This window comes from Alligator sinensis, unplaced genomic scaffold (assembly GCF_000455745.1).
Source record: "Alligator sinensis unplaced genomic scaffold, ASM45574v1 scaffold798_1, whole genome shotgun sequence".
NCBI classification, from domain to species: Eukaryota; Metazoa; Chordata; order Crocodylia; family Alligatoridae; genus Alligator; species Alligator sinensis.
The window spans coordinates 2,022,670-2,032,503 of NW_005842138.1; the positions used below are offsets into that span (position 1 = coordinate 2,022,670).

Genomic DNA, 9,834 nt, shown 5'->3' on the forward strand with positions numbered 1-9,834 from the left:
AGAATAAAGTCACTGAATTTCAGAAGAGCTGAAATGAGAAGAAAATTCAGAATACTTGTTACAAATAATTGAGACAAAATAGTGAATGCAAAAGACAGAGGAGAAACAACACAGAAGGGACTGGGGGTGGTGAAGTCCCTTTTAGTTGGTATCTTTAAAATCACTTAGCTAATACCTATGCCCTGCTTCCATCAAGGCACAGCAAAGAAAAAAAGGCTCGAAGGGAAATATGACAAAGGTAGGTTTATGCCAATATTGTGTCCTCTGACTTCTGGGCTCCTTCAAGTGCCAAAATGATTCCTTATATATAGTGGTTGCCAATGGACCACTCAGCTACCCAAAATACCTGTAGCTATGAGCAAAATACTTTCCATCCAACACAGCCTATTTTGTTACAGGAAAAGTAACATGCCTTCAAATATCATTCCTGTTTTTCACCTGTACTGGCTTAATTCTCCTGCATCCATTTATTGTTCTTGAATAAGGCTACTACAGCATAACATAAGAGATTGATGGGGAGGCAGAACTGGTCCCTGTGATTTTAACTATTGAAAATGCACCTACAGCATGAGCAGGGCAACTGGACACCACCCCCCCCCAAAAAAACCCCAGCAACTAAGTAACTAAATAAAACACAGTCAGAATATCAGCTTTTCCCCTGCTTAATCACATGTATCCACAAAATCTCTATATGCCTATTCTTGTCCTTTCCTTATAGAGGTAATGATACTTACCTATCTAACAGACATGTTGCAAAACTTGACTCAGCTATATCTATGGTGTTTTGAGATTTTGTGATAGAAGGTATTATAGGAATGCTACGTATTGTTTTAATTATCTGCAGTTTAACACCCTGGGAGATTTTAAAAAAGACTCTTGTTGAAGAACTGGAATAAGGCAGAGGAAAAGGGCATCCGCACTATTTAGTAATTTTAAAGGAGGAAAAAATATGGATTGATAAATGAGAGATCATGCTTGACATGTGAAGGTTTTTAAGGAAGTAGAAGAAAGAGCTGATGGAAAAAATGGGTATGATTTCTCTGGATTGGTAAAAGCTTCTGATAAGTAACTTACAAAAGATTGATCTACAAGGTCAATAAGTACAGTACTTGAGAAGAGAACAATTGACTTTCATATCAAAGCCATACTTATGAGTGAAAGCAGCTTGGGACAGAAAAGGGATAGGTCTGAAGAAAGGCTACAAAATGAGAATTAGGCTGAATTAGTTAACTTTTTATAGCAATAACCTTGAGGGGGGACATGCAGTAATGTGATGAAATTTCAGCTTAATGGGAAACTGTGGTAGGGCCAGTCATTACAAAGGAGGAGGGCAATAAAAATCAACATGACTTAGATAGGTAAGAAGCAGGAGCCGGTAAGTGGCTTATTTTTTCATTGTAGAGAAATGTTGGTTAATGATGCTAGAGATAGAGAGGAAATTGAAAGTATATGCCTTGAATACTTACGTTATAGATTACTAAACAGGAACAGTACTGGCAGTGCTCTGCCCTTCCTCAGTCCAAATCTGTGTATGTTCTTGTAGCAAGTCAGACTGTAAATGTGGGAATCATGCAACGTGCACAGTTGTAAAAATGGACAGAAATCTATTTCCCTGTGGACACTGAAGTGGCAACTTTTTAACTGCATGAGTATAATTGTTGGAACTTGGGTGCAGGTAGTGATTCTATCACCTCTGCACTGTAGACATGTAAGCATGCCGGCATTGACTGAACATTAGAAATAGCTTTATACCTGCCAGTGCATAGCCTATGTGTACACATCGAGTCTGGATGAAAAAAGTGCATCTAAGTAACAAAAATGTAAATGTAACCAGCAAGAGACCCATGGTTAATGGGAGGGCAAAAGTGAGGAGACCCAGAGAAAGACAAGTATAAATCCTTTCGGGAAGTGCAGAGGGGACTAGAACTTGGGTTGCCTGCTTTCTGGGTAAGTCCCCCTAACCACTCAATTATTGGACTTAAAACATGGAAGGACCCTCCTCCTCTTTGTCTCCCACCCTTTTCCCCAGACTCACACTCAGGTTCAATCGTGTTTCCAACCAATACACAGCTGACTGAGCATACTCAGACTATGCTCGTGTGCTTCCATATCCATAAGGGAGAAGCAGGACCAAAGCAGCCAGATACACAGCTAGAAAACTGCCATTTAGGTTCAAAGGGAACCAGAATTGCCCCTACATGTCCTAAACAATTCATAATAGTTCCCTAATATTTTCCTTCACATGAACAAGAGACAGGGAGTACTCACAAATGAAATCTTAAGTGAAACAAAGAAGCACATAAGGAATAAGTTCCTTTAAACAATGTACATGCACACACTTCTCTTCCCTTATGGAGTACATTAATTCAGTCTTAAAGCTGCCTTGAAGGGCTTTGCAGTATAGCCTGTTGCTTCAGTATAATTGGTTGCGAGTTGGCTACTATTCACATGCAGAAGTTGGTCAAGGATCTCATCTCCCATGAAACCAAACATTGAATATTGTCCAAAGGATAAAAAGTGCAACACCTTGTAAACTACACATGTGGGTTTGCATTTTCTCCTCTCTTTGCAGAGTTCTCTTTACTCTTACATTTGTATGGGGACATTAAAAATAGAGTAACACCTTTTTCTGATGTGATGTAGGGCTCAGAGCTAGTTTCCAAGGTTTCATAAATGATATCTGTCCACCAGGTTTATGACTGTCATGTATGAAAGAAGCCTTATCCTAATTTTAGCTGTTGTTACTGGAACAAACCCATAGGTATCAACCCCCTCCACCTCAGCCCTCCAAGCAATAGGTTTGCATTACAAATAGACTGTATTGTCTTGAATCAGTGACAACTGCCACTTTGCCATACAGCATTCCCATTAAGTTTCTGTCGATTGTAACTACATTTATTGATAATTATAGGCAGTCTTTAGAACAGTTGGTCCTCAAACTCATTAGATTGAAGCCATCTCTCAGAAGATGCCAGGTTGGAACTTTCACTTATTATTTTTATTGTAGAAAATGAATAGAACAATTCTTTTGTTCCAGAGAATTCAGGAAGCGTCCAACAGGTCAAAAAGTTTTTGACCCTATAGATTCCTATTTGAAGGAATCTGGGTTTATATTTTGAGTCATGTGTAGGTACAATTAATGAATTTAATATTGTGCAGAGGCATCAGATCTCTTAGCACCCCAGGATTTAGAATCACTGCTTTAGAATCATTACTATTAAGTTAGAGCAGCTTTTTGCTTTGGTGTAACTGCATGCTGTCTTTCAAGCTCAGTGCAAGATCTGTCTGTCTGTTCATGCTTTCCCATAATGCAGTTGAGGAATCACCTAGGCAGTCTCCCTGCCTCTAAGCCATCTAGGCAAGTGCCTCTGAGTGAGGGAGGAGAGTGCTTTTCTGTGTGTAATGGCCCGATATATTTCTAATGCATGAAAACACATATATGTGCACATTTCAGAGACAGAAGTTAAATATAGCATCATAGAAAATTAGGGTTGGAAGGAACCTCAGGGGTTCATCTGGTCCAACTCCCTGCTCAAAGCTGAAAACCAGAAGAGATCAATTACCTCTGTCCTGTTGGCTTGCTGAGGAGAAGCTCAAATGACTTTCTGGGATCTTTTCCCTTCTCCTGGTGGGCAGTTTTACAAACTTGTTAGCCCAGTTTCTAGCCTATGACCCCTTTTCTTCTCCTGTGGCTGCTCCCACAATGCTTTTCTACTCTGCTTACTCAGTCAACTCATGTGTCCCAAAGGGGGAACAAGTAGTAAATACAAACCAATTAGCACTACAGATATGAAGTGCAGGTAACTGAAATGTCAGATAGCTGTGTAACTGTGCTAACTAGTGCATAATTATTTTACAGTTATCAGTCTGTTATGTTCATATTTAGGTACTTTATTACTTGTATATAGTACCTAGACATAGAAGGCATTTGAGTTCTGCATATCAATAATACAATAACAACTATACATTTAGTGCATTTGTAGTTTTGAAATAACAGTTGTGTCAGCAAATGTTCAGTCTGAATGTAGCAATTACACCCCAAATTCCAGGAACACCGGTGCTCCCAGAGTGGAACAGATCAATAGTCTCCCTAGGACAACCAGAGCCAATTTCCTGTTTCTGACAACAGCTAGCAAGTAGTAGATGCCTCAGAGGAAAGAGTAAAAAGCAAGAATTAGTTCACCATCTTCCAAAGTGTCATCTCACTGACATGTTACTTTCCTTACATATATTAATAGAAAACTACCCCCTGACCAACAGCAGGCGTGTCATAAACACTGTTTCTTAAATATCTCATGTGCAATTCCTTCTAAAGTTTGAGAGTAACAGCAGCTATTTATTGCCATCGCCATCATTAATTCTATTTACAAGTGTCTGCTTCAATTAAATTACCTTTCCATACCAGATCTGCAGCCTCAACAAACAGTGGTAACCTCTTTGGTTTGTTCTGTTATGCAGAGTTATTTAAATCATTCAAAGTGTATTTTAGACTAATGAAGACTAAGCTTGGCTAGCACCAACTAGTCCCTCATCACATGTTGTCCCTGGCTATTTTGCTCATCTAATTTATGTAACTAGCTAATTTAAATTTTTTAACTGGTACTCATCACCAGAATATTTGATCGCACAAAGATTTAACCCTAAATCCACAAATGGTCTGTTTGCATTTTTCTTCCTATTCCCCTAAAGCAGTTAGGTGGTTTTTTTCCAGCTTTTATTTAATCTTTTTTCCCCTCCCTGTTTTTGTATAGTAGTGGCCAAATATGCTCAGTTGTGCTGTATCTAATTTCATCACTGTATTTATCCTTATCTGAATGAGCATGACAGTAGCATTTTTTGAGGCTCCTACTTTCTCTGGGGATATTTCTAGTGTGGTAAATCACTTCCTTACTAAGGATGTGTCATTCAAAGTTTCTTAACCAAGATTAGCCTGAGGGAAGCTGGGATAGGGCAGTCCTTCACAGGCAATGTGGCAAATAAATGTATTTATTAAAAATTCTCACTGCAGTGCAGGGACAAGTAGTTTGTGCCCATCTGGTATTATGACAACATTGTATCAATGGAAATTAGAAAGTCAATTACTTTAAAAAAATCAATTTAAAGAAAATCTTCTGCGGAGATACAGATTTTACAGGAAATTCTGAGAGCTCCTGTTCCCGTACACATACTTCTCAGTCTATCACTTTTGCAATTCACCCTCAGTAAAAAAAAACAAAAAACCCCACCAACATAAACAAAAGTAATGGTAAAACACCTTGAGGTTAAAAATGACAGGCTGCACATTAAGTAAGAATCTCCCTATTTTCTATCAACATAATGCAGCTTTTTAGATCTTCATTCCCAAAGTAAAAAAAAAATGGTTTCATTTCATTGTGCATTTAACTGAAATCTTTAAAACCCTCCACATTATTTTATCACATCAGACTTGTCAAGTCGCACTCATTTGAATGAGTGAGATTTGAAAACTTCTGAGTGTTATATTACATTTTCCATTGATATATGCTGTGAATCTTTATGGCTGCATGAAAATGGAGCCAAATGTAAGAGGAGACAGCTCACTTCAAATGAGTGAGGCTGGATAGGTCTGTCATATGTTATTTCAGGTGTTCAGAGGATAGCAGTTCAAAGCAGAGATGGATGATGCAGTCTGACAGTTTTGAATGGGTTTGCTCACAGCATTCCCAGCCTACTCTCCAGGCTAGAAAGGTTTAGATAAAGAAGGAAAACTTAATTACAGAGAAGCACACACTTTTTGATTCATATCCGTTGTGAACTAACCAAAGCCTGGACCTTACAAGCCAAACCCCACACTCATGGAGGCACTGACCCATCTGTTTGTGCCTGTTGCACTCCTGGAGAACTCTGGGAGGCGCTGGTTAAGTATAAAAAGGTTGAGTGGGAATCTATTTAACTTAACACAGGTTTCTATAAGTAGCCTAGGTTAGATTGGTAGTGAACAGTACACACACTTGCCCTTTGTGTGTACGTATGTGGACTGGGAGTGGGGGGGAAGAGGGGGAGAAGGGGGCACACAGGCTGCCTGCACTGGCTGAAGCCAGCAGGTTGGGAGAACTCCTGCATACCTCCCAGCATGTCCTGCTCCCCAGGCTGCCAGAGACTGCTGAGCACAGCCAAGTACCTGGACCACTCCTGATTGGTTGCAGGGGATTAGTGAACATGCCCCTGAACCCCCTGTTCATAACCACAGACCTTCCCCCATGCCCTAGGCTTCCAGAAAAGCCCCAAAGCAAGTGCCCTCCATTTTGAGGTGATCATGCTTCCATGTCCTGGCCTGCTGACACGCTGCCATGGCATCCCACCACCCAAGCAGGGAGACCCAGGAATTGCAGCATGTCCTGCTTGTTGATCTGTGTGACTCGCACTGGAGGCTGCAGGACATCACGTGACCTGGACATGACCCAGCAGCTGGTTGCCATGGCATGCAGCTTTGTGCTCCAAAGCCAGCAACTGGACGACACATGTAGAGCCACCCACCACACCCTGCACCCACCAAGCATCCTAGACAGGGCCACTGACTTCCATGTGGTCAACAAGGACTGTGCTACCCAGGACACCATAGATGCCAGGGTGCTCTGGCACCACCTCCAGGGTGGTTCTGAGCTCACAACACTAGCACTGACTGGTGGAAGCAAATCATCCTAGACACTTGGGACAACAAACAATGGGTCCAGATCTTCTACGTTTGCTGGGCCACCTTCATGGACACTTGCCCAGCTGGCCCCCCACATCACATGCCAGGACATCAGCATATGGCCATGCCTCACTCTGGAGTAGGGTGTAGCCATTGCTTCTATGAAGCTGGCCACGCCCAGCAGTTACCACTATGTCACAAACCAGTTCAGGATGGGCAAGACTACAGCTGGAAAGGTCATTCAGGAGGTGTACCTGGTCATCCAGGGCATCCTATTCATCTACCGCATCAACCCACAGGAAAAGGTTCCTGGCTTCTAGCACATCAGCTTTCCCAACTGGGTGGGGACCACAGGTGGCACCCACATCCCCATCCTTTGCCCAGCCCAGGCCACTCAAGCATTCCTCAACTGCAAGGGCTACTTCTCCATCATCTTGCAGGGCATCGTTGACCACTGGGGCCACTTCACCCATATCTTTGCCACCTGGGAGGGCAGTGCTCATGATGCCCACATCTTCTGCAACTCCCTACTCCCCAGACTGATGGAGAGCAGGTTCTACACTCCTGGGCTCCCTGATTTCATCATTGGTGATGTCATAATCTCCCTGGTCATTATTGGGGACCTGGTTACCCCCCTCCTGCCCTGACTGATGAAGCTCTATGTGGGGCAGCTAGACCACCAGAAGAAGCACCTAAAATACTGCCTGAAAAGGTGCGGCATGATGGTGGAGTGAGCTTTCAGCCACCTCAAGGTGCATTGGTGGGCTTCCAGCACATGCCTCGAAGTGCATGAGGAGAACCTGACAGGACTCATCATCACCGCATGTGTCCTCCACAACATCTGCAAGACTAGGGGGGCGGTCTTTGGTGAAGCCTGGGCAGAGGAAGCACAGCACACAGACTGGGTATGGCAGGTCAGGCCTATGCAGTACAGGGATGGGGGAGAGGGCACCCCCTGGCTTATGTTGGGGGTACCAGCCCCACACAGCAGCAAGCAGTCCAGATCCATCAAGTGCCTTTGTGCAAATTAATAACTTTTGCTGATAAAATTAAGTATAATGGGAGTGTAACAGGGGGCCTGCTCGGGGTCAATCTTCCCAGTGGCCCACCCACCTGTTCATGGGCTAACCACCTGCCTTCTCACCCACCATGCCTTGATGTTAATTGATTAATAGATGTCAATTAAGCAGGAGGCTGCCTGTTTTCTGTCCCGATGCCAGGGGGCGCTATCTGCGGCGCTTTCCTCCCCTACACCACAGCCCAAGCCTCACAGATGGCATCTAGGTGTTCTTATCACACTGGGCCCCAGAATACTTCTATTAGGACTCCTCCAAGATCCCTCCATTCAGGCAGCCTACCCTGCCTTCATTCAGCTATCTAGCTCCCTGAAACTATTTTCCCCTCTTGGGTGGGGTCCCCCAGGACCTTTGGCTACCAGCCCTGGCCCACCTCCAGGCCAGTTGGGACCCCAGGCCCTCAGCTCTTGGGCGGTCCCCATGGTGGGCCCCTGGCCCTTTTGACCATCATGGTCCTGGCCCCAGCATGGGCCAGTCAAGGGTACTCTCTTGATTAGGTCCAAGTTTCTAGCCCCTCACTCTCTCCTGGGGCCTGCCCTCTGGGCCCTACACACAATGGGGTTACCCACCCAGTGGTGGGGGCTAGGAGTTAAGGCACCCCAACCCACTTTTCACCGGGTTGGTAACTGGCCTGGCATTTCCTGGGAGCTCCCACAGCACTGGGAGTCCCACCAGGCCACCCACTCCCAGCAGAGTGCAGTTTTAGGTCATGCCCAGGATCAGGGGCCTCCTATCCTTCCCCTACTGCTCCTCCCTTACCTCCAGATAATATTAGCAGCTCTCCAATCAGACAATGTTGTTACCTGGCCTCTAGCAGTTAAACTGCGCTGTTTATATGGGCAGCCCCTGATCCCAAAATGGCTGCCCTCATCAGGCACCTGGCAGCTGCCAGCTCCAGGGCCTTAAAGGAGCAGGCACAACCAGTGCCCTGCCACAGGGAGACATCTTGGATCTTCTCAGCGCTTCTCTGGGCACTTAAGCATAGGTGGTGAGGCAGCTATAGTGAGTCCCCTATCTGGAACCTTCCCTTACCGAGGGCCAGGAGCCCTGCTGCTGCTCTTCACCCAGCACAGAAGAGACCAGGGTCCCAGCAGTGCAGTGGGGGGCTAGCAGGCCCTGTAGCTGTGCTGGGGCAGGTTACTGGGCAGGGAGGGGATACAACCCTCTGCAGTGGGCATCTGCTCCCTCAAGAGGTTCTGGGGACTCTGGGTCCCACAGGAACTCAGGCTATCGCCAGAGTGGGCAGGGACTGACCACTCCGGGGAATGCTGGTGGAGCTCTTACACTGCCCTCTTCTCCCATCCTTCCCTTATAGGAGAGATATTTCAGCATTGTGCCCCTGCAGGTCAACACTGAAGTCCTGACATTGCCCTGGTGAGATTCAGCCAGGATGGCAGAGCTTTTTCACCACCCCCACCCCCACCCCCATCCTTCCCTTACAGGAAAGGCATTTTGGCACTGTGTCCATCCAGGAGTAGAACTTTGCTCCCGACATTTCCCTGGAGAGAGTCAGCCAGGCCCAGAGAGAAGAGCTTTACCACAACTCCTAGGGGAGCAGCAGCCAATATGCCATGCTCCTGATACAGATGATCCCCTGCACCATGCTCAAGGACCCTGGGCAAGGTTCCCCAGACCCCAGCTGCCTAAGAAGAGTCCTGTCTTGTGCGACCCTTGGCTTTCCATAACTATTGTTTTTTTACTTTGAATGCTCTGGGAGCGGGGAGAGGTAAGGTTGTGGGTTGTATTACTTTTAGGGATTGGGGTAGTGAAGGGGTGGTCTGGGACTAGGATGTGGCCATGATTGCAGGAGGAGAGGCAGGGGATGCTTTGAGGAGGTGCTACAGTGACTGCCTGTGTTATGAGATTTGGAGTTACGTGACACCCATGGACTTTCCCCAGGGACTGGATCAGACGGGAGGAGGAAAAGTGCTGGAGTGCCATTTGCAAGCCTCTCCAGGTGCACAACTTGGGAGTCATCCTGGCAGTGGGCCTGAAGCAGGTGAGATAATGGTCCCACATGGGACCCCTGCCATCACATCAGTGCCTTTCTTGGACTGGGAGTGGGGGAGTGGAGTTGTTTAGCGGGGGGGATTCTTCTCATTCCTG

At 45.5% G+C, this 9,834-nt stretch overlaps 2 long non-coding RNA genes across 2 annotated transcripts in view; both read left to right on the forward strand.

The window, feature by feature from the left end:
* The first annotated feature begins 8,670 nt into the window (after positions 1–8,670).
* On the forward strand, positions 8,671–9,361 carry LOC102369048. Its single transcript, XR_324036.1, has 3 exons — positions 8,671–8,730; positions 9,044–9,102; positions 9,201–9,361. It is a non-coding gene; the product is annotated as an uncharacterized LOC102369048 (long non-coding RNA).
* Positions 9,362–9,388: 27 nt separating this feature from the next.
* LOC102369214 overlaps positions 9,389–9,834 on the forward strand; it is a 9,158-nt gene continuing 8,712 nt past the window's right edge. Inside the window, exons 1-2 of the long non-coding RNA XR_324037.1 lie at positions 9,389–9,454; positions 9,628–9,727. This is a non-coding gene — a long non-coding RNA (uncharacterized LOC102369214). The remainder of the gene's footprint in view (positions 9,455–9,627; positions 9,728–9,834) is intronic.